Source organism: Mustela nivalis (genome assembly GCF_964662115.1).
Source record: "Mustela nivalis genome assembly, chromosome: X".
Taxonomy (NCBI): Eukaryota; Metazoa; Chordata; class Mammalia; order Carnivora; family Mustelidae; genus Mustela; species Mustela nivalis.
The window spans coordinates 96,022,496-96,048,071 of record NC_139040.1 but is presented as its reverse complement, the minus strand read 5'-3'; the positions used below and the strand labels follow the sequence as shown (position 1 = coordinate 96,048,071).

The 25,576-nt window shown below is 42.0% G+C and overlaps 1 long non-coding RNA gene across 1 annotated transcript in view; it reads right to left on the bottom strand.

Moving 5' to 3' along the window:
* Nucleotides 1-25,576, bottom strand: part of LOC309856497 — a 397,768-nt gene that overhangs the window by 256,952 nt on the left and 115,240 nt on the right. The window contains exons 3-4 of the long non-coding RNA XR_014307230.1: nt 22,200-22,489; nt 17,746-17,890 (exon numbers count right to left, since the gene is read on the bottom strand). This is a non-coding gene — a long non-coding RNA (uncharacterized lncRNA). The remainder of the gene's footprint in view (nt 1-17,745; nt 17,891-22,199; nt 22,490-25,576) is intronic.

Genomic DNA, 25,576 nt, shown 5'->3' with positions numbered 1-25,576 from the left:
CCTACACACAGGAACCCCTTGATCAATGATAGCTTGAATCTTTTCAACCATGGAAACCAATAATATCAGTCACTAAAGGAGTATCCATGTATAAGGAATCCGTGAAGTTCTGTACGCCCAGCACCATGGTGTAGAGACCGCCCATACACCCAGTGCTTTTATTTAGTGAAAAATACACTTACTAAAAGTGATATTAAAGCACACCTGCATGGCTCTGTCAGTTAGTGTGTGCCTTTGGCTCAGGTCATGATTGCAGGGTCCCGGAATCAAGCCCCACATCGGGCTCCCTGCTTGGTGGGGAGTCAGCTTCTCCCTCTGCCTGCCGCTCCCCCTGCTTGTGGGGTGTCTCTCTCTCTCTGTCAAATAAACAAATAAAATCTTTCAAAAATAAAAAAATAAAAGTAATCTTTAGAAATGCACATTGCTTGTGCTAGCTGCTCCTTATTTACAGAACAAGTGAAAGTGAACATGAAGTCTCCACCTGAAGAGCTTCTAGTCAGGTAAGACAGAACAGTTATAAACCTCAGAGAAAAATTAACCTATGTGCATAACCAAACACAAAAGAAAGCCCTTCACAAATAGGCTTGAGGTCAAGGATGGAAAGGTTAATATCAGCCTGAACTGCGAGCTTTACATTATAGACAGCCACGCTGCCATTCTTTTGTGATTTCAGATAATCCTGATGATTGAAACTGAGAATAAGGTCTAGAATGTGGTAAACACCACGAAAATGCTATATATATGTTATATATATATATATATATGAGCGAGAGCCCGCACAAGCGTAGTGGGGCAAAGGAGCAGAGGATGAGGAAGAGAGAGAATCTCAAGTAGGCTCCATGCCCAGCACGGAACCCAAAGTGGAGCTTAAACTCATGACCCTGAGATCATGACCTGGGCTGAAATCATGGGTCAGATGTTTAACTGACTGAGCTACCAGGCATCCCTGGAAGTGCTGCTTTATAATTTAGTACTAGAACAACCATGAAAGCAGTCACTTTGTTATCTCCATCTTACAGATGAAGATACGGAGGCACAGAGAGGTGCCATAATTTACCCAGGGCCACACAGCTACTCAGAAGTAAAGCTGGGATTCAACACAATACAGTACTCTCCAGAGTCCAGGTCTTGGGCTAAGGCCACACCATATTAGAAGTTGAATCCATTTCCCATCACATGGATAAGACTAACTGCTTGGGTACATAAATGAAGACAAAGGCAAAACTAAGAAAGATAAAGATTAAAGGTTTGGGGTTTTTTCCCCCCTGTAAAATATAAAGCAATATAACCAATATGGGAACGGTGCTAGGAAGACAGTGGTTCAAAATTCACTCCATTGAATATGTATTTTATTGCTGTCAGGGTTGCGGTCTCAGTTTTCACATGGCAAATGATAAGTCAAAGCTTGGACGGATATGCTATTCTGTCCTGCCCCTCAGGCCTGGAATAGAAGCTTGCAGGCTCGTCAAGCCTGCCGCAAAGTGTAGCTAATCAGTTACAGCAGCCAGAAATAGTATATATTCATGAGTACAGCAGTGGCCTTTAACCCACGGAGCACGACCATTCCAGAGGATGGAAAACCAAACCTTGCAGTAAAACCTCAACTTTCACCCTGATTTCCTGTCCTGGGCAGGCCCAGAGAAGTCATTTTCAGCTTAGCCTTGCTGATAGTCATCTGCGTCACAAAACTATTACCCACTGGGCGCCTTCCTACTTAACTCAATGTGTTCTGAGCCTGATAACCGAGACTGCTGGGGAGCCGGCTCAGGACTGGAGTTAATACAGAGACTCAATTGCATTTCACCCCAGAGGGGGCTGCTTACAGGTCAGTGCCGAGATAATCAGCCAAGCAGCTTATGCTCCAGACATCCCGGCTTCCGCCGCCGGTTGTATTATAAACTGGGAAAATTCAAAAACATCTATTGACAAATAAAAGTGACAAGTGAAATGCTGGGAGAACCGCCTCCTTATTTTCTTAATCGAGATTGGATACGGCAAGTGACATTTCCCCAGGCGCGGTTTTGTTTTTCCTTCCCATCCCTCCTCCCAAATATTTTATGTTAAATCTTGGTCTTGGAGACTGAGAAACAATGGGAATTCAGTAACAGCTTTCCCAGCCGAGATAGCCATGGCTTGATATATGACAAAATACCAGTGACAGAATGGCCTCACTGATTCAGAGGAAGTCATGGCTGTATACAATTTTGAGGTCTTAAATTTCTTTATCTCTCGCTAAGCGAAGATGCATGTTTGTAGAGGTATTAAATAAAAAGTTTTGTTCCAGGTACTGTGGTTTACACAGAATGTATCTCTATCAAATATACGCCAAACAGGTTATAAATTAAGGATTCCATTCAATAAGGCACGATCTTAACATCACCAGGTTTGACCATCACCTACATACGTCATGCCCTGACCTTCAGTGCACCTTAGACCACAGACTATGCACAAAAGGGCTACTCCTATTCCACGGGTTGGATCTCTCAAAAACCAAGAAGTGAGATCTCAAAGTGTCCTTTGTCCAGTGGAAGGAGAATCAAAAAGATGAAATGCTTTTCATTCTAACAGAGGGCCTTCAGCATCAGAAAAAAGAGTTTAGATATAGTATGGCATTAAAGATTTTTTAAGAAAAGAGGTGGCTTGATTTCCTAGGGAAGTGTTTCTAAAAATTTAATCTGGAAAACATGCAGCATTGGTAAGAGGTAAATATTGGAAGCAGGAAGACAAGTTAAAAAAAAAAAAAGTATGGATATGGAATGAATAAGCCATGGGGACAAAAGGTCCTACACTGGGAATATTGTCAATGACACTATAATAGCGCTGTACGGTGACAGATGGTAGCCACACTTGCCATAAGCACAGCATAATGAACAGACTTGTCAAATCACATGCCGTACACCTGAAACAAGTGTAACATCGTGTCAACTATACTTCGATAAAATAATTAAATTAAAAATCTACTATGAGGGCGCCTGGGTGGCTCAGTGGGTTGGGCCACTGCCTTCGGCTCAGGTCATGGTCTCAGGGTCCTGGGATCGAGTCCCACATCGGGCTCTCTGCTCAGCGGGGAGCCTGCTTCCCTCTCACTCTCTCTGCCTGCCTCTCTGCCTACTTGTGATCTCTGTCTGTCAAATAAACAAATAAAATCTAAAAAAAAAATCTACTATGAAATTTAGGCAGGGAATAGTTGTTCAAAGTAGAATAATAGAGACTCTATTACCACCCCAACCTGAAACAATTAAGAGAGCAAACAAAATACTCTAAGGGTTTTCAGACATCGGATATCAGGCATAGGACAATGATTCCTATACAAGGGTAAACAGATAAGGGAAGCCCCATGATTGCCTCAGCTTACTGTCAAGACAAAGTTTCCAAGCCACCACACAGACAGAGGGAACTCAGGCAGAATCCAACAGTGTCCCTGAGTTAAGAAGATGGTATGGGGGAGGGGACCGTGGCTTAAGTTTACAGGGCAGGGTAACAGAAGTGACACCATAGAGAAGGAGCTCCATAGAGCTGTTGAAGTCCAAACACCTAGTACTTTAGAATGTAGCCTTATTTGAACACAGGGTCACTACAGATAGAATTAGTTAAGATGAGGTCACCCTGGGGGTGCCTAGGTGGCTCAGTGGGTTAAGCGTCTGCCTCCAGCTCAGGTCATGACCCCAGGGTCCTGGGATCAAGCCCCGAACTGGGCTCCCCACTCAGCGGGGAGTCTGCTTACTGCTTTCGCTCATGCTCACACACTCTCTCTCTCTCAAATAAATAAATAAAATCTTGGGGAAAAAAAGACGATGTCATGCTGGAGTAGGGTACACCCCTAATCCAATATGACTGGTGTCCTTGTAGAAAGGGGAAATTTGGACACAGACACACACAGAAAGAATGCCACGTGAACATTAAGGCCAAGATACTTCTACCAACAAGGAATGTCATAGATTACCATTAAACCATCTGGAGCTGGGTGAGAGGCAGAGAAGAAGTTATTCCTCACAGCACTCAAAAGGAACCAACCCTACTGACACCTTGACCTCAGACATCCAGTCTCCAGAACTGTGAGACAGTACATTTTTAAGCCCTCAGTCTGTGGTACCTTAGGATGGCAGCCCTAGCTAACTAACACAATGGACATAAAATAATATGTCTTATTGTTAAATCTTGTATTAGTCAGGTTTCTCTAGAGAAAAAGATTTTTTTAATAAGGAATTGGTTGACACATTTATGGAGACTGAGAAGTCCCAAGATCGGCAATCGGCAAGCTAGAGACCCAAGAAGAGTCAAGGCTGCAGCTCAAGTCCAAAGGCAGAAAATACAGCAGCTCAAGTCATCAGGCGGGAGGGGGTCCCTCTTACTCAGCCTTTACATTCTGTTCAGGTCTTTGATTGCATGAGGTCGACCCTCACTGAAGAGGACAATCTGCTTTCCTCAGTGGTCTATGAATTCTAAGGTTAATCTCATGTAAAAAACACCCCAACAAACATACCCAGAGTAATGTTTGGCCAAATGGCTGGGCACTCTGTGGCCTACTCAAGTTGACAAATAAAATTAATCACCAAGGGTGTGCATCATAGCATCAACAAAATTGTGCACTTCTGGTATGTTTAGTGTGGTTTTTGTTTTTTGCATTTGTTTTTGTTTCTTTTGGAAATTGCTTGCTCCTATCCTTGGCCCCATTTTTCTATTGGAGGACCCACCTAAAAGCTCTGTGTGCATATAAATAAACAAACAAACTCGGTGTTTGCTTAATTAAAAGGCCATAGAACAATTAAGAAGCATGTTGAGAGCAGATACAAGCATCCATAATTCAAAACTATTTTTATTTTCAAATGTTCCTTTGCAGTTATTTTTCATTCTGAAAGCTTATTCTTGCATGATAGGAGACATAATATATAATTTTGTATTATGGTATCTTGATTTATTTGACATCAAATCTTAAAATACCATTCGATATCCTATCCTAAACTCAAAGTGGGGAGGAGGAGGCAGTTTAAAAAGGAAGTATTTGTTGAAATAGAACCAGAGGTGAAAAGGGGTGCTATATTTCCTTCCCCCTCCTTACTTCTCATGTACCAGCTTTTGTCTCTCTTACAATTTTGCTATACACTCTAGAAATGGCTCTGCGCTGCCTTCCATGATTAAAGAACTTTGTGTCAACTCTGACCATCTGGGGCAGGTTCTCCTCTCAGATCTAACCTGGCAAGGTCTGCTCACTACAAATTGGTGATATAAACTAATTTGAATGGAATGAGGCCCAGAGCAGAAGGTTCTGGAAACAGTGGTTTTTGTTTGTTTTTGTTTTTTCAAGTCACATCCAATCAGGTCTGAAAATCACATACGTAGCAAAGGACCTTTCAGATATGCTGAGCCAAGCATGTCTGAAAGGCTGTGTTTCTCCAAGGGGGTCAGGTTACTTCCCTTGTACCCTAAGCAGTTATTTCTTGAAAGACACAGCTGGAGATCAGCTTGAGGCAATTTTTCTCCAGCAAAGCAGCCTAGGGCATTGGAGACACACACACACACACACACACACACACACACACACACACACACACAGCAGCCTAGGGCATTGGAAACTCTCTCTCTCTCTCTCTCTCTCATTTAGAATTAGGAGGCCCAGAAAGATGGGGAAAGAGAGTGACTTCAATTTACACCTGGAATGAGTACTGGGACAAAGATTCTAATCTGTTTCCTCATGTGTTCAAAGGAGTTATTGGCTCAAATACTCTTTCAATTTAAGGTTAACCTCTATTCTATAACCCTAAATCTTTTGGTTGATAGACTGAGTTCAAATCGTGGCTTTGCCTCTTATTAGCTATATAATTTTGTTCAAGTATTTATCTGTGCTTTTTACAGATAAAGAACCACCTCACTTATCAGTTATATGGAAAATATGAAGTTCAATGCTTAGCATAGAGCCACCAATTAATAGCAGTAACAGATCATAAAAAAATAATTCCCTTTTCACTAATACACAGAAACCTTTTCCATTTTACAGAATGATTAAAATGTTTAAAATCTAGGATTCTAAAGAACAGTAATTGAGGGATGCCTGGGTGGCTTAGTAGGTTAAGCCGCTGCCTTTGCTCAGGTCATGATCCCAGGGTCCTGGGATCGAGCCCCACATCAGACTCCCTGCTTGGCTGGAAGCCTGCTTCTCCCTTTCCCACAAACCCTGCTTGTGCTTCCTCTTGCTGTGTCTCTCTCTGTCAAATAAATAAATAAAATCCTTTAAAAAAAGAAAAAGAACAGTAATTGAATTTTCTAACCTTATTCATGAAAAATCTGAACATGAGACCTGATCAAATCACCCAGCTAGTTAGTTGTAGAAACAAAACTAGAAGCCTGGAGCCCTGGCCGTCAGCTCTGCCTGCTATATCCCTCTCCAGGCCCAATTCCAGTCTGCCTTATTCCCAGATTAGAAACTCTCAGCAGTCTGGGTATCCTGGTATCAATGCCTCTACTTTCCCTCCACCTTCTAAAGGTTCCTCCAAGGGGAGGATAAAGCCCCCTTGGGTCTTACTCCTGATCATGCCAATTCCTAGAAAGGTAAGGCTTGCCCAACCTGAATTCAACTGTTACTTATCTAGGCTATTCAGTCAACTAAGTGGAGCAGCTCCCTGCTCTAGTTCTTTCTTTTCCCACCACCTGTGCCCTTGGATAATCCATGGGTCTGGTCACAGGATTGCTCTTCCTCATTTTGATTTCAAATAACTTATTTTCCCAAAGGGAGTAGCCAGTGCCCTATGGAGGGAAAAAGAACACCTCTCTCTCTGTTTGATAATGCATTTCCCCTCCTCCCTATTGGTGAAACCTAATCAGAGGACTTTTCCAACAACTTGCTTCTCCATTTAGTTCCCAACATGGAATTTAAGTGTAGATACTCCTTGGGATATTCTGGGTATATGAGAAGGGAGAGAACAATTATTAAGGTTCAGAAGAGGTCACAGACCCTACTCTCCAGAAATCATAAAAGAGAAACTGAGGCCTAGAGGGGTTCAGTGATAGCTTCTTTGATTCAAGAGCTACGTGGTGGAGTTTATTGGATCAGACATGAGGAGAATTGATAAACAAACCTTAGAAGTTTGGGGTTTCAGAACCATCTGCAATATTTTTCTTTTTTATTTTCTTTTTCTGGATGTAAGGGAGGAGATGGGAGGAGACAGAACAGGCTAGCAGTGGAAAAGGAAAGATATGGTGGCAACCATGGAAGAGATGAACAGAGATTGTTTTTCCCTGTCTTCACCAGAGTTTTCAATATACTGTGGGAAGGAGAAACAAAGGCAGCACATCCCAAAGAGGAAGGGTCTGGATCACAGGTTGTAAAAGGGACCATAAGCTGTATTTGCTGAGCTTTCCAGGGAAACTAGAATACGTGTGCCTGAATAAGTGTCAGCTTGTAGGGACACGCGGGTGGCTCAGTCAGTTGAGGGTCTGACTCTTGGCTTTGGCTCACGTCATGATCTCAGCATCCTGGGATTGAGCCCCATGTTGGGCTCCATGCTCAGCAGGGAATCTGCTTGAGTATTTTCTCTCTCTCTCTCTCCCACACACACCCTCTCTCTCACTGTCCCCCCACTCTATTTCTCTCTCAAATAATCTTTTTTTTAAGTATGAGCTTGCATAACCAAGTTCATCATCAGCGAGCATGAGGCTGCCTTATTTATGACCACTGAAATTCATGTCAATGAACAGAGTAAGAATTGAGAGCACAACCTATACTAGACTCCAAAAAAAGTCATATATACTTATACACATACATATATACACACATATATATTTACCAATGCCTTTTCCTTCCTGGTTATTGTTAATCTGTGTGTTTTCACTCTTACAGGTCAATTTTATTAGAGGCACAATTTATTTAAGAAGTCATTCTGGGGCATGGGCTTAAGTATTTTGTATGACATATTCATGCAGAGAAACACCAGAAAACAGTTCATATTTCATTAAACTAGTCACGTGGGAGACTTTCAAGGGAAACATTCCAAAATGTTCTAACCAGATATGGGACTAGGGACATGGCAGGACTGAAGCCCCGGTTCAAAGCCATGGATGGCTCAAGACACAAAATTTATTTCATTCCTTTTTTACCTAACTATTCTTCTGACATTACATTACAGAACTTTGCTTTGTTGAATACTGTCTATGTAAAGGTTGAAAAAGAAAACTTCTATGCTAAGTACATTTAATCAAGATCATAATAGAAGTATATAAGAGTAGGTAAAGATAATAGATTGAACAATTTCACTTCAATAACTTAAAGGCATAAAACCATAAGGATTTGGTAAACAGGAGGACACACAAAAAGTTAACATTTTAGAAACTGGAAAGCTGATGGGCAAGCAAGAGTAAAGGATTTTAGGAGACATGAACACTTGATCTTAAGCCAGCAGCAAGGAAACAACTCGAAGTACATCAATTCACACAAGAAAATCCTCAAAGGCAGCATTAGGTATCTCTAGAAGGGAGGAAAGACAGGAAAAAAAAAAAGATTTGAAATAACAAAGATGAACTAAAATCTATTTAGGCAGCAGCTAGGTCCCCAGATCCTTTCCTCCACTCCTTGAAACTTCTTCCGCTCACCCCAGAACATTATCGAAGATTTATTCTCTAGAAGGGGAAAAGTAGAGTCTTTGTGTCTGGTATCCTCCAGCTCACTCAAGATACAAACAGACTGAGTATATCAATACTGGATCGTGAAGTCTCCCCAGACCTCTGCCCTACTCTGCACCCAAAAATACTGGTCATTATACCTTTACCCTCTACTGAAAAAGACCTTGCTCAGGAATACAGCCATTGAAAGAGGTAAATCTAATCAAAGTCCCCCCTTCCCAAAAATGGCCCAGCCAGATAATCCTACAGGGATATTCACAGTTGACAACTCCCACTGGTGTGACAAACTTCCTATAAGCTTTTTAGTGTCCCTCTTATAAATGGAAATGGACAGCCAAGGATCACCAGATATGCAGGAAAAAAGCAATGAGAGGAAACAGATCATCTGTCTGACATTTCTTCTCCGTGAACAATTCTCTATCAACACCTCACTGAGCTGAGAAGATACAGCAATCATGAAAAAAAAAAAAAGAACAGGACAAAGAGAAACAGAGATTTAAGCGGATTCTTGAAAAATCAAAAATGTTAGTACAGGTATATGTTACATGACAAGTAGACCCACAAATGCATATACTCAGTCATCTCAAATACATACCAGGTTTTCCTCTATCTTGTCCTTGTGAACAAAGACACACACATTCATGGCTGAAAGGTTCTTTAAACACTTCAGGAACTAAGCCTGTGTACACAAAATCCTAAGACATACCCCATGTACACAAAATTAGAGTCCAATAGAACAGTTTTCTTATACCCATTACAATAATTTACACCATTTACTGAATGGCTACTATGTAGTAATAATGAAGCTGGGTGACTTTTCTACATTTTCTCATTAATCCTCATTACTCATTAATCCTCAATAAGTATGAGTATTAATCCTCAATACTGCCTTTCAGTACTACTAGAGAGGTGAAGGAACTGGCTAGCACTCAGATGGTAAATGAGGGAGATGTGGGATATGCCCAAATCTCCCCAAGCCCAAACCCGTTCAAGTACAACATGGGTAGTATGAAATCCACTCAATGGCTGGCCTCATTACCAATAGATTTAAGGTCTTTGCATGGGGACAGCCTAGCTGGTCTATCCTTGCAATGTTCTGTTATTCATTCTCCTCCTCCACGTTGAATCATCCATGCACAAAACCATTCTTCTGAACATTCCAGACTATGACAATACACTGCTTGGCTAAGATAATGCTATCATTTTATACCCAGAGACACATACAAACACACATAAATTTTACATGTCTCTTCCTTAGTTTATTACTGCTTTTCTCCCCCAAAAATATTTCTTCCCCAACTGTGTCTGGGCACTAGGGCTGACAAACTCTGGCAGGATTTTAAATCCTGATGTTCAGAGCACAGAGCTGTCATCTTTCCTGCCGAGCTGGCCATTCTGGTAAGTAACTGTTTGGTTTTATGGCCAAAAGTTAGTCTCAGAACCTGCCCTCCTTTCAGCCAAGTAGCAGACACAGAACATCCAGATTACAAAATCTGTTCCGCAAAATTAAAGGCTACTGTAAATTGGTGGTTTATTCAAATGAAGCTTTAAGAAGGGGATAGGGTTCTCGGTGGCACAAGTCTTGTTTATATGGGATACAGCAGGGAACTATCACATTCTAACCTCCTCCAGGCTATCAGCCTGCTGGCCTTCCCGCCTCTTGACCACCTCCAGAGTGCCAAAGGACCCTGCTTAATGAAGGGGTGGCAACATATGACACACAGATTTACAGGGCCCCAAACTAAATTTTCTCAGTGCACCAAGTTAATGAGGCTTTGAGAATTGAGTCACACTGAACCATCACCCAGATATCTTCTGAGGTCAGACATTACTAGCCAGAGTATCTGGGTACTTGCTGACTTTGGTTACAGAGGGTGGTTTGTTTCTCATTCTGAGATTTACTATGGTTTTGGACCTTCGCTCATATAGCCCCTAACTTCAGATCTCTTGTATTTTTCTAGGATTAAGGTAAAAGGGTGGTGTGAGGAATGCACTACCAAACAAATATATTGTCTGATTTTAACCCATTTTTTTTTTTGCACAGAATTTTGGAGAATTTCTCCAAGACTGGTTCATGGATCACTTACAACAGGAATACCCAGGAAGCATGGATCTTAAGCTCTGCTTACATGGCACTTGACCTAAGACAAAGGTCTTCATACAAGTAGTTTATCTTGGGAGTGAAGACAGGGAGCAGGAGTAAGGACAAAACAACACAAGAATGCAACCAGCAAGTTGGCCACTGCCTCTGGAGACTAGTAGCTGATTTTGGCAAGATCCTTAAAGACCATAGTGCAAAGGGTTTCAGACCTATTCACATAAGGATGAGAGAAGGAAGCTTTTATTCACTGGATTTCATCTCCCATTGGTCAAGTGTGGCCCATGGGGTATTAATTACCCCCATATTTCTGAGTCATTCACATGTCACTACTGAGTGAGCTGCAGCAGGCATTCCATGAGATCGTACTGGAGAAACCTGAGCAAAAAGGAAGACACTGTCTGCGAGGGAGGGGAGAGGTATATCCAGATGCCCTGGTATGAAATGGACCAAAATATGCTTAGAACTGGTTGGCATCAGGTCACTGGAGTCCAAGATGGAGCCAGAATTAGTAACAGCAGCACAAGGAGTTGCCAATACAGTATGTAAAAATGCCACTTCTTAGGGGCACCTAAGTGGCACAGTCCAATGAGCATCCAACTCTTAGTTTCAGGTCGGGTCATGATCCCGGTGTCATGGGATCAGCCCCACACTGGGCTCAGCGATCAGTGTGGAGTTTGTTTGGCGCACTCTCCCTATAGCTTTTCCCCTCCTGCTCATGCTTGCTTGCTCGCTCTCTCTCTTGCTCTCTCTCTCCCTCTCTCTAAAATAAATAAATAAATCTTTTTTTTTTTTTTTTAATGTTACTTCCTAGTAACCCATCCACTATTACGGATCTGCCTTGCTCAAAATTCAAATGTTGAAGTTCTAACTCCCAGTACACCTCAGAATGTGACCTTACTTGGAACTAGGATTATCTCAGAACTGTTTAGTTACATAATTCTTCAGTTAGAGGACAGTAGGCCCCAAATCCAATTTGATTGGTATACTTAGAAAAAGGAGAAACTTGAAGAATGCCTGGTGGCTCAGTCAGTTAAGCATCTGCCTTGGGCTCAGGTCATGATCTCGGGGTCCGGGGATCAGCAGGGAGCCTGCTTCTCCCTCTCCCTCTCCCTCTCTCTCTGCAGTTTCCCCTGCTTATGCTCTCTTTCTCTTTGTGTGTGTATCAAGTAAGTAAATAAACAAATAAATCTTTAAAAACAAAAAAGGCGGGGGTGGAACTTGGACACAGACACTCACCAATGGAGAACACCATGCATAGACTGTAGTTATCCTGCCACAAACCAATAAAGTACCAGAGGTTAGGAGAGAGGTCTGGAACAGATCCTTTGCCAATGCCCTCTGAGGGAGCATGGCCCTAGTGACACATCGACCTCTGATTTCTAGCCCCTAGAACAATGAGACAATGAATTTCTGTTGTTTAAGCCACGCAGTTTGTGATACTTTGTTAAGACACTCTTAGAAAATGAATAAATCCGGGGCACATGGGTGGCTCAGTGGGTTAAAGCCTCTGCCTTCGGCTCAGGTCATGATCCCAGGGTCCTGGGATCAAGCCCCCGCATCGGGCTGTCTGCTCAGCAGGGAGCCTGCTTCCCCTTCTCTCTGCCTGCCTCTCTGCCTACTTGTAATCTCTGTCTGTGAAATAAATAAATAAATAAATAAAATCTTTGAAAAAAAATAAATCCATGCTGCATTGGACCACTGTCTGAAGAGGTATCATTTACATGTCTGCCTTTCTAACAATGTCAACAGGAAGTTTTATGCACACTGCAAATGTATGAAACCTAATCTAGACTGAAATATCAGAGTCCCTGTGCCCATGCACCCCAGGGAAAGTCAGTCCAAAGGGCATGCTTTCACCCACATGCTCCTCTAGGACAACACACTGCATGCCAAAGCATATCAAATGTAGGAATTCTCTTTTCAAATGTCAACTCAATGAGCAAGTTTAAGCCAGGGCTGGTACTCAAAACCATAATAGAGAGAAATGATGAAGGAACAGAGTACAACTCTAAGCCCCCACACACACCCAAAACCAAAGAACAGAGTGGATCAGTGAAGGCACAGAGTGCCCCTATCCTTCCTGTCTCTAGCAAAACATGTGTGCATACATGCAGATAGAGAGCTACATACATGTATGTATATAGAATCAGTTATAGCTTGTGAAATAAGTAATAGAACAATGCTTGGAAAAGACAGCACATTAATCTGTTACTTCACAATAGAACAGAAGTGTTCCGTATATGTAAATGTTAAGAAAATGCAGAGCAGGGTGCCTGGGTGGCTCATTCAGCCTTCAGCCCAGGCTCCTGGGATCAAAGGGATTCTGCTTCTCCCTCCTCCTTTACCCCTCCCCCCTGCTCATGCTCTCTCTTGCTCTCTCACATGCTCTCTCTCTCTCTCTCTCAAATAAATAAATGAAATCTTTAAAAAAAAAAAAAAGAAAGAAAGAAAAGAAAATGCAGAGCAAATGGAAGAGATGAAGTGGAAACCCAAAATGGGAGGGGGGCACTGAAACCATCAACAAGTGCCTATTCTACCCTTGTAAATGAGTAATACCACTTGAGGGCAGGAAGCAGTTCTATCCCCCTCAGTAAGAGTCGCCACTCGTTAAGTGTTCACTGAGTGCAGGACAATCTGAGATGCAGTTTTGGCCCTTGTAGGATATAGATTCCTGTTCCAGATTAAAAGTCTCCCCACCAATTTTCAACCACTCTGCAGACTGGCTGGTCTGTGCTCCCACCTCTTGGGCACAGTGCTTCAAACGGAGATAAGATAGGACTCTGAACTCTGGGTTTGGTCTGTTCCTCTTGCTAGCTACTTCTTCCAATAGACTTCAGTCCATCATATGCCCCAACTACTCCAGTCCCAATAACCTACAGGAGTGACCGAAATGGGCGCCATTGCAGGGGGACCTTTTTTTGACCACTGATGTAAAAAGGTACTCAATATTCTAATGAAATTTTAGAGAATGAACAAATGGGTGAATGGATAGGGCATGAAGATCATCTGTCATATGAACAACCATTTTTAGGGTGAAGGTAATGTATACTGGAAGAAGATGACCACCTTTTCACAGAGTACTTTCATATAAATTATAGGAGGGGGGCCTGGGTAGGGCTCAGTCAGTTAAACATCTGACTCTGGATTTTGGCTCAGGTCATGTCAGATCGTGGGATGGAGGCCCACAACAGGCTCCACGCTCAGTGGGGAGTCTGCTTGAGATGCACTCTCTCTCCCTCAATCTCTCCCACTCAAATAATAAATAAATAATTGAATAAATCTTTTTAAAAAATTATAGGAAACTATAGATACAAAGGTACATGTAAATCGAAAATATGGGTAAGTAGAAAGTAAGAGCCTTAAAATGAAGCCCACTTGAAACAGACTAGAGAAGAGGAGATTTTTTTCCTCCCTGATAGACAAGAGGTATGGGGAGAGAGACAGAGATATTGAGAGAAAGCGAAGAGAAAGAAGAGAGGTATAATACAGAACTCAAAGAGTAATTGCCTGACAGATTTATAATTGAGAGGGATTTCTTATAAGCAATCGCTTTTAAATTTCTGACTTGATAGACCTTCTCTTGCAACTCAACAACACTTAACAGAAATGGCCGCCAATAAGATAAAGGCTCAATACTCATAGGAATTTTTGTCCATTTTATTCACGCCATCTAGAGCCTCATGCTAAACAGCACGCTCAGTAGAGGCATACCTAAATCTACAAAGTTGGAGGTATGGCTTAAGCAAATAGATGACTTTGCAATCACCTTGAGCTACACCCTACATTGAAGGGTTTCTAACTAATACGGAAGGTGCATCAGGATATCTTCTTTTCTTTTTTAAAGATTTTATTTATTTGACAGAGAGAGAGCAGGAGAGAAAGGGAGATCGCAAGTAGTCAGAGGCAGGCAGAGATGGGGGGAAGCAGGCTGCCCGCTGAGCAGAGATTTCCAAAGTGGGGCTCGATCCCGGGACCCTGAGATCATGACCGGAGCCGAAGGCAGAGGCTCAATCCACTGAGCCATCCAGGCGCCCCCCAGGATATCTTCTATCTGTCCCTCCAAATCTCTTCTCCATCCTCTCTCCACTTTGAGAGCCTGATCTGTATGAACTCTATCAATGTCTTCCTTGTCCTTTACTGTCCAATGGGTTTGGCTCATGAAGACCCTTGCCAAAAGATCAGAGAGAAAATTAAATGAGGCCAGGATATCTATTTCCGTATGTCCCTCCCTGCCAATTTACCTCCAGATAAATGGCTTTCTCACTCAAAAGCAACCATCTCTAAAAAACGCTCACTTTTGGGGTCCCAGTAAGTATTTTCTCATCTCCCTTAAGGCCAAGCAATAATAACATCCTTACAGGTATCAGCACTAAAGTCTTTGGTTCCTGAAGTACCTTTTATGGTTTCCCTATATCATGCCCACATCTTTATAAATAGTGCCCTTATTAAGTTCTCCTTAAATCATCCAGTTCAAAAGCATCATCTGTTTCCTGTCAGGGACCTGACTAATTCAAATTAGCTCTTTTCAAAAATAGTCCCCTCCAATGTGCATCTTGACCTCAAAAACTTAAAGAGTTCACTGAAAATGGATTTTCACTAGAAATCATCTAAGGAACAAAGGAGACAAATATTCATATGAGAAGAGAATTACATTTTATCTACAGAATTCTGTAGGTGTTTCTAATGGCTACAGCAAAGACAACCCAGTGACCTATTTTTGCAGACACATCCTTTTGCATGCATGATCAATCTGCCTGTAACACACTAGTCTGAAAAAGACCACAGAATTACAGACCTGGAAAGATGTAAAAATCTTTAATAACCCGTTTGGTCTCTGCCTGGAGCTATTGGTGAAATTTTTTTTTTCCTGGGTTTGTACTGAATGTATGGTGCCAGGGAAAGAAGTGGAACACCCCAAAAAATAATTCCCCTAGAACTGCTTTGTTTTCTATAGACTGAAATTAGTCTGATTATTTCATAATCTTACTTAGATGTATTTTAAGTGAAGAGAACCTTAATCTCGGGTTATATATCCCAAGGAACTCAGATTCTTTGACAAAACATTAAGAGGATTTGCAAGCACATGAGCAATACCATTTCCTGAAAAATCTAACAGAGCATTGGATTTGCCCTCTGCACATAGCAGAGGCCGCACGATCTAGGCCAAAGTTAGGTTGACCAGGACTTAAACTATTATCTAGATCCTGAAGCAAGGATAACATTGATCTTGTTCATCAGTATGGCCAGTGCCACAGAGAAGACAATACATATTTGTTGGAAGAATTAATGATGAGCCACCAAAAGATCACAGTAAGGGGACATGGAAGAGAGAAAACATGAAAAGCATGGGGCTTCCTTTCCTTAGTTCTATGTAGACCAGAATAGATCTTTGGCTATACCCAAGGGACTGGATTGCTGGATTCAAGCTTCACTTTGCATGTAATTATCTAATACTAGCGTGTCCAGCGCTAAATCATAAAAGAAACCAAAAGCAGGGCCTCTGCCTTCACAGAGAGTACAGGATTGTTGTAGCTCTTCATCTTGCTTTTCACTTTTGTTTTCTTTGATGACCCCAAGGTACTTTGAAGAACTATGTGACAAGCGTTAACAGCCAGGGTTTCCAGAGGTTCTATTTGTACCTCAAGCTACCCATTCTTCCAAAATGGGACCCAGAAAAGTTGTCAAACTTATCTAACGCCTTCCTTGGTTCTCATGGTAGCTTCTTTACTTTGGGGGCTCCATTTAAATAGTGAATGTATGGGGGCTTTTGGGTGGCTCAGTCAGTAAGGCATCCGACTCTTGATTTCAGCCCAGGTCATGATCTCAGGGTCATGATATCAAGCCCCACGTCAGAGTCTGCTTCTCTCTCTCTCATTCTGCCCCCACGTGCCTCTCTTTCTCTCTCTCTCAAATAAATAAATCTTTTAAAATAAGTAAAAATAAAAAGGGAATGTATGGGGTGCCTGGCTCGCTCAATCAGTGGAGTGTGTAACTCCTGATCTCAGGGTTTTAAGTTCAAGCCCCACACTGGGTGTAAAGACTACTTGAAAATAAAATCTTAAAAAAAAAAAGTGACTGTGTGATGAACACACCTAAAATACGGAGCAAATAGGAGGCACTAGGAAATGTGAATGTTCTCCCAGCAAGGAAGGGGAGATGAATTTGTGTCAATAGCAACAAGGGGAGATGAAGCCTAGCACAGCAGCACTGTGATTGGGTACCAGAGGGGCTTTGCTTCTGCCAAGGGCCTTGGGAGAATTCTCAGCCAAAGTGCATTTCAAAAATAATTTCAGAAAACCTTTCTGAAAGGCTAGAGCAGTGGCAGACTACTAGGAACAGTTGAAAGTTGGCTTTCACCTTGGAATTGAGACAAAATTTCATATTCTGTTTCTATCTCAACCTCTGAAAGGCTGAACAAACACCCACATCAATGTCACTTCTGGCATCCCTGAATAACGCCCATAATATTAAAAAGGCATGTTGTTTGTTCAGGTTTATCATTAACACCTCAGTATTTGTTTATAAATAAATAAATAATCTATAACCTGGAAAGTCTACTTTATGAGATTTCTAATATTGAAATTCTATCAGTCCACTGAAGTAAAAATATGTGATTATTATTAGAGTAAAATGTAATATAATTTTTAAAAGATGTAATCACTGCATTACACCTAATATTTCAGCATCCATAAACTGAGCAACCCCCAAAATGGGATATTTCATACAATCATTAGTTTTTGCCCATTTGCTGTTTTTTCATTAAAGTCTCGAAAACCCAGGAGGAATCATGGGTACCTGAAGAGGGTACCATGTGTGGATCTGGGGGAAGGACAGATTTCCACAAGTAAGTGCTAAAGAAGTGCCATCTCTTGGTCCAAGCCCACTTAGATCAAACTTTCCAACTTGAGGTGGCACCTGACTGGCTTACGCAGTAAAGCAGGTGACTCTTAATCTAGGGATTGTGAGTTCAAGCTCCACGTCAAGTGTACAGCTTACTTAAGAAAAATTAAAATAAGACCATGTTTATAAACATACCTGGTGTGGGCACCTGGGTGGCTCAGTAGGTTAAGCATCTGCCTTTGGCTCAGATCATGATCCCAGAATCCTGGGACTGAGTCCCACATCGGGCTCCCTGCTCAGTGGGGAGTCTGCTTCTCCCTCTGCTGCTCTCTCTTTCTGTCAAATAAATCAATAAAATCTTTAAATAAATAAATAAGTAGACCTGGTGCTAAATAAAGATTCATTACAAAAAAGATTTCCAACTTGAGGAAGAAGAGGCCAAGAGTGCATGGGGTGACAGTCTTGCAGGGTTTGGGGGGGATTTGGGGGGGTTGTTTGTTTTTTTTTTGGTGACCTAAGCTAGTCTCTCTCTCCTTGGGAATGGTCTGATCTGGAATTTTAATGTTCTTTCCCATACAGACCCAGGGATCAAGGAGTATCACAACCTCCTCCTTTCACAGGTGACAGATGCTGGCAAATTATGTGACATTTATTGTCACTCAGCTAAACTAAGTCTATCAGTATTGAAGAAATATGAGATCATTGAATCAGGAAAACTAAACTCTGATATGCAAATCTCTTTAATTATATGTTTGGGGTGCCTGGGTGGCTCATTCAGTTGAGTGTCCAACTCTAGATCTCAGCTCAGGTCTTTGATCTCAAGGTTGGGAGTTCAAGTCCCACATTGGGCTTCCAGTCAGTAGAGCATGCATTTCTTGATCTTAGGGTCATGAGTTTGAGCCCACATTGGGGGTAGAGCTTATTTTACATATGTATATTAAATAAATGCACATGTTTATATATTAAGTATATATTTTATATATTTACATATATTTAAATATATATTAATATATATAAATACATATGTTAAATAAAGAAAGATAAAAATGTGTCCTGCTGATACATTTAGGTTGGCACACTAAACAGGCATGACATTAATTAGCGAACCAATCCTTCCTACTAACACTGCGCAACCTTCAGGAGTAATTAGAATGCCACACCCTTTGAAAATAAACCCACATCCTCAATTTAAGATAGTGATTCTCGAACTGTTCAACTCAGAGCCCTCTCAGAACCACAACATGGGGATAATGGGACTCTGGGAAATGGACTTCCTCTGCTTCAACCAGAATATCCCTTTATCCTCACTTCCATTTATTTCATATATTGAGGAAGAGATGAAATTACATTATATGTGTGTATATATACATATAATTACATATGTTTACATATGTAATTTGAATAATTTACATGTAATTACATTATATGTATATATGCATACACACATGCGTATGTGTGTGTATATGTGTACACACACAGAGATAAACACAGATGGACACAAAATTTTTTCTTACTCTAAGATAAGTAAGTACAGGTAGGTTGTATCTACATCACATGCGTCCTGACATGAGAAGAATGTAGTTTTTACTTCCTTAGCACTCCTGACAGAAATGCATAACCTGCTCTACTCGTTACAAAACAAGTACCAACCCCAAGCTGAGGGACATTCAGGGATGTGCTGGCTCATGCATACAGCGCATATGAGAGCTGACCGTGCACAGTTCTTTCCAGTGACACATTCAGCAACATCATATCGGTAGCTTGACGTCAGCCATGATGGGAGTATTGACACCATGGAAATCGGCAAATGCTACACAGCATGATTTTTCCAGATAGACATCTGTTAAACTTTTACCTGATCACTGCTGGATATTCTGAAGAATAATTGCCCTGTACTCTGAAAATGCCAGTGTCATGAAAGACAAGTAATGCTGAGAAATGTTCTAAAAGAAATATAACGCTAAGAGCATTGAGAACCATGGATGGGTTCCTGGGCAGAAAAGAAATTTTATTCTCCAAGTTATTACTGAAATAATTTGTAAAACTGGAATATGAATTGGAGATTAGGTAAAACTTAAATGTATTTCCTAAGAATAAGAACTTTTTTACATAACGAGGGTGTAATTATCAAAATCGGGAAATATAATACAATATTGTTAATGGGGAAAGGAGTGCAATGTATTCAGCATGCTCTCAAATGGTTCAGGAATAATTACACTTAGAAACAGAGTCAGAGAGGGGTTCCTGGGTGGCCACGTTGGTTAAGGGTCTGCCTTCAGCTCAGGTCATGATCCCAGAGTCCTAGGATGGAGCCCTGCACAGGGCTCCCTGCTCAGTGGGAAGCCTGCTTCTCCCTCTTCCTCCACCCTCCCCCTCTCCGGCTAGTACTCCGTCTTTCTCTCTCAAACAAATAAATTCTGAAAAAGAAAGAAGGAAGGAAGGAAGGAAGGAAGGAAGGAAGGAAGGAAGGAAGGAAAAAAGGAAAGAAAGAAAGAAAGAAAGAAAGAAAGAAAGAAAGAAAGAAAGAAAGAAAGAAAGGAGGGAGGGAGGGGAGTGGGGGGGGGGAGGAAGGAAGAGAAAATGATAAAAAACAAAGTGGCAAGAGGTTTCCAGCTGGGGCATGAGGATAAAGGTATACAGAAATCTTGGTACTCTCCCTAGAATGAATCATAAATTTGTTAAACATATTGTTTTCACTTTTTATTTTGAGAAAAGTTCAAACTTGGTGGAGGGGAATCCATTCAACCTTGCCAATCCTCTAAGAAATACATGGTAAACAGTAAAGTCACACTTTACACCATGAAAATAATAGAACCACTTAAAATGTTGACACCCAAGGCTGGCAAGTGAGGTGTAAATGTTTAGTGCATTTTAAACTGCTGTAAACATTTTGGAAAGCAATCTAGCAATATCTCAAAAGCTGTCTAAACATTCACAACCCTCTGAACAGTAGCAGTCGTCCTCAAATTTGAGACTGCTCTGTAGTGCAAGAATTACAAACCAGCAAACTGTCCTAAAGAAATACAACTGAGTATGGGTGCCTGGGTGGCTCAGGCAGTTCAGCATACGACTCTTGATTTCAGCTCAGGTCAATATCTCAGGGTCATGGGATCAAGCCCTGTATCCAGCTCCACACTCAGCAGGGAGTCTTGCTTGTCCCTCTCCCTCTTGCTCCTTTCCCTGCTTGTGCTCACTCTCTATATAAATAAATAAATAAAATCCTTTTTTTTAAGATTTTATTTATTTATTTGACAGAGAGAGAAAGAACAAAAGTAGGCACAGCAGCAGGCAGAGAGAGAAGGGGAAGCAGGCTCTCTGCTCAATCCCAGGACCATGAGATCATGACCTGAGTTGAAGGCAGAAGTTTAACCCACTGAGCCCCCAGGTGCCCCAACAAATAAAATCTTAAAAAAAAAGAATACAACTGAGTAAAACTTGCCACAGAAATCCATAACACTTATATTTATTAAGACTATGTAATAATATGTAAAAATTATCTTTATGTGAAAAAATCAGAATATAAAATAATCTATATCTACAAAATTTTTTAAAAGGTACATGAGAACAAATATTGGAAGGGACCCGGAACAATGAAAGCTGTTGCCCCATGAGTGTGGCACAATTGAGGGAAATATATTTTCTACTTGAAATATCTTTTAACTCATGATTTATAGTTAAATGGTTATAACTTTTTTTTGAAGATTTTATTTATTTATTTATTTGACAGACAGAGATCACAAGTAGGCAGAGAGGCAGGCAGAGAGAGAGGAGGAAGCAGGCTTCCCACTGAGCAGAGAACCTGATGCGGGGCTCGATCCCAGGACCCTGGGACCATGACCCAAGCTGAATGCAGAGGCTTTAATCCACTGAGCCACCCAGGCGCCCCAATATTATAACTTTTAACTTCTTCTTTACGGTTATCAATACTGCCACAATTGTACAAGTTCAGTTTAGGCTGGGATTTGAACTCAGGGCACTGACTCCACCACACCATCTTCCCATGGCCTGAAGGTGCATTGCCAAACAGCAAATGTGGATCTTTCGGGACCATTGATGGGCTTTTCCTCTCTTTTCCGCACCTTTCCTCTAACTGTCCATCATCTCAGGTGCGTGCCCCACGCTCTCAAAGAGCTAAGGAAGGAATATATCACATGTAGGTACTCCCCAGGAAACATGAGTTGTCACGTTTCCACTCGTGAGAGGATTCACATTTTCCAAATAATCAGAAAGTGTTAACAGAATACAGCCAAACATGGAGGCTCATGCCAGATGCTGTAGGCTTCAAAATACAATTATAAGAAAAACAATGCACAACAAAGTCATTTCCAAGAGAAAATTTCAAAGGTACCTGGCGGGGCAGCAGGGAGAGAGGGTGAGAGGGACTTTCCTATGAGAGCCCCTGGAATAATGTCCCAGGAGCAGCTGGCTTCAACCCGCACTCCTGTTCTGAGGAACTGTGTCTCACACAGACTCCACACATGTGCTATTTTTCTTCCTCCATTCCCCTGCCAGCTCGGGCACCAGCAAATGTGATACCATTCTTCACTCTGAGTTTTTCTTTCTACCAGTCACTTGTTCGTAAATTTCCCTCACTGCATCATTGAAATCTGTCGCAACGTTCCTGATAAATTCCCCACGCCCTTACCTCCCATCATCCATAATATTATCTCCTTCTTTTCGAGGAATCTGCTTGACATTCAGCTGCAAAGTCACCAACTAGTGTTTTCTTACTGTTCATCTTCTTACACGTGCGGGGGGAGAAAAATTCGGCTCTCCAACTAATTGGATCATCTCCATGCATTTTTAAGAAAGGGTGCAAAATGGTCAAGCTTGCTTTCAAGAAGTCTTCCAGGCATCTCTTCAGCGGTTTTTCTGAACTCCATTTCGCTGCTCGCTCTCTCTTTCTCATTAGCTCTCGTTTCTTCCCAGACAAAGCTAAGGAGTGAGGGTCGGGGAGAGAGAATGTGGGACAGGCTGTTTTGACAAGTGCAATTGCAAAGGAGAAGTTCGTTGTAGCCATAAACGAGCTGTTTTGGAAGCTTTCCCTCTGAAATAGTTCCCATAACGTAGAGAACACTTAATGCAATCATACAGCTTACAGTAAATGTCTAACAAGTGTGGGCATAAATGCTGCTCTTTTTATTCTCTGGCTAAGCATAATATGAGCTTGCACAGAAGAGAAATACAGAGACTGACCACTGGAGTGAAGAAATACCCTTTCTGCCATGGGACTGGCCAGTGCGGAAGCTGTCCAAGTCTCTTCCAGCCAGCCAAGAGGAGCTGACCATACAATGGAGCATCACATCATCATCTGTGCTGTCTCCTTCATCCTAACACCTTCCTTCCTTCCACTGCTCACTTCTAATGCAGGTTGTGATTTGGGTATAATCCACATCCCACCTGAAAACCAAAGGACATACCCAGTTACTGAGACTACGGATGGTAGATCAGCCCTCTGCTTTCAGATCCCATCTGGGGATTGCTTCAGCTAAAAAAAGACCCCTATCCAAGATCCTCCCGCTACCCATCCAGCTCAATACAGGAGTATACGATGTACTTGTACACTCACACCACACCTTGGGACAATTCTGAAGGAACACCCCAGCTTCAGAGCTCCATGTGACGTTGACTGGAAAGTCAGTCAAGATTGCATTGCAACCCAACTTCTCCCTCTGCCCAAGCCTGCTTTGAACCTCTCCCTGCATACAATAAATACCCTGGGTGCTCATCTGCCTTTTATCTTGATTCCCAGGGAATTCAACCTGCAACGCTACAGAAGGTGATTCAAGAAGAGAGATTTCATACGGAATTAAGCTATTGAAGTGCTGGATGGTGTGAGGAGTAAAGAGGAGAAGTGGAGTTTATTCCCCAGAGGTCAGGAAGAAGCTTCTCCTGCCCAGGTAGATTCCAAGCACTATGATGACTAGTGCAGGGAAGAGATCACATACGCAGCAATCAATGCAATGAGTCAACACCCCATCAACTGTGTGATTCTCTACAACACTTCTCCAAGACTCACATGGCCTCTGCCTAAGACAGTCAAATTAAGATAAGGATGTGACTGGAATCATCCTTCCCACCATCTTTCAAAATTTTCATGGTGACACCAGTATTTGCAGTTGCCTTGGGAAAGTAAATAGTGCTTTGGGCTTATTCTCCTGGTGTGGATGCTGAGGGGGAGTCATGGGGGTTTTCACTATGCCTACTACAATGGTAGTCAACTCTATGAATACAGGAGTCAAAGTAGGGATTCTGCCAGATCCTGAGTATGTCTTTCCCAGCCATTATTCTAGAACTTGGGAAATAACCATAGTCTCAGCCTAAAACTCCATTCGTCATCTAACTTCCGGCTAAGTAAGCTTAGTTTACTTACTTACTTAGCTTAATAAACTACAGCAACATCTGACAATTCCAGGATTAGGTGAGCCTCTAACTGGCAATCCCTAATGAGGCTCTCTTTCCTGTTCCCCAGTCCGTGAACACTCTGATAAATGGATCCCCATCCCCCTGGAAGAAGGTTTTGAGGCAAATTTGTAGCACATGCTTAGGACAATGTCACAAGGATCCTCTTTCCAGGGGACCCAATACCTGTTTATTCAAGGGGCTGTTTCTGTAACCTGACTCAGGTCCAAGGAGGCAATGATTCTCATTATGATAACACAAGTCAGATCTCTTTACTCGACCTAGATATCGCACCCCCAAAATTTTACAGCTCCTACACTACTTCAGTAAGCATTGTGGGTACCCTAGGGTACCCCTCAAAAACTCACCCCCTCTTTTTAAGACCAAAGCACTCATTCCCCCTCGTTGTTGAGGGTTGACAGCCAACAGTTCTCAACTGAGTCCCTCTTTGAAGCCTTGCCTGGGCCTGAAGAAAGAACATCCTTGCCAAAGATCATGTTCCCTTTGAAGAGCAGCCCATATCAAATAACTGATCACTGCAGATGCATAAAGGCCCAGCAACATTGCTCCAGATCAGAATCACGTCCACAGAATGAGCTTCGGAGCTCACTGCAGGATTAGCCGTAGCCTCTGTTGTGACCATGTCACAATTCAGCCTTTCCCTCTGCCTAATCCTGCTTCCCACTCTCCCATGGGTGTTAATCCCCAACAGCAGTCTGAAATTTCACAATGCACATCTTGCCTTAGAATTTGGTCCTGGGGAAGCTGAACTGTGACAATGAACTGGTAACTTTTTTCATTGAGGGATGCGGAAATCAATGAGCCATCCTCAGAGCTCCCTACACAACAAAACGGCCTAATTGCCACTCTGGTTCTGCTGCCCTTAACAGTAATTGGACCCATTCTGTCTCTAGTAGTTACATGTCTCCCCTTGACCTTTACCATTCTGAGATTCCATCCTTCCCGGTGAAATGAGGAAGCCCAGTTTGACTTGACCCTCTCCCATCATCATTGCAAACCTCAAGAAGGCGACTCCAACAGAGTATTCAAGTACCCATCGCCATGCACTTCTCAGTGTCTTGAGAAGGGAGTAGGTCATTATCATCTTATTGGCAGATATGGTGCAAAGAGAAGTAGGGGAATGGGCCCACCCAATAAAATCACTCCAAAGTTCTAATTTTTCTGATTTCTTGAGTTCCTTCAGGCTACTTCTGGCATTTCAACCTTAGAGGCCACTCTTATGTTAGGTCTCGGTCAACCATCCCAGCCACTTCAGGTATCAAATCTGTCTGGACTGTCTAGACTGTAGAGTTTCTGGATGAAGCAAAAACTATCTATTAATAGGTAGATGTAGCCAATGTTACCTTTCACCTTCTTTGGTCTAGAAATTTGAGAATTCATTCTCGTATAGACTTCCCAGACTATTGCAGATACAAGTTAGCAGGAAGCTTGCTGTTTTACCAATGTTTAAGCTGTATCCTCCCCACTCTGCCTCTGAACTTGTCCCTTACTAAGCATACTATGGCAGGACTCCAGTTATGGGTCTGATTGAATGGAAGGTGGTGGCCATGGGTTTTGATGGAACTTGGTGACCTCTGGTAAGGTAACTTCCCCCAACAA